Below are 221 nucleotides of genomic sequence, written 5' to 3'. Positions count from 1 at the left end.
GGGCAGGGGGAGGGCGCCAGTTCAGCTTTTTTCCGGGAACAATCCTGGGGTTCCCTTGCCCCGGCCCTCGGGCTCCCGGGGCCGCCAGGTCTTGGCACCTCGGTTCTCCGCAGGGGCCCCGGCGCCTCGATCCGGGCCCCGCCCCCGCCCCTCCCGGGGCTCCAAGCCGCGGCTGCGGCCGGGCGGCAGGTAGCTGGGGCCGGGCCCGGCTGCGCCTGGGG

This window comes from Bison bison, unplaced genomic scaffold (assembly GCF_000754665.1).
Source record: "Bison bison bison isolate TAMUID 2011002044 unplaced genomic scaffold, Bison_UMD1.0 scf7180017864213, whole genome shotgun sequence".
Classification (NCBI taxonomy): domain Eukaryota; kingdom Metazoa; phylum Chordata; class Mammalia; order Artiodactyla; family Bovidae; genus Bison; species Bison bison.
This window is presented reverse-complemented; position numbering follows the sequence as displayed.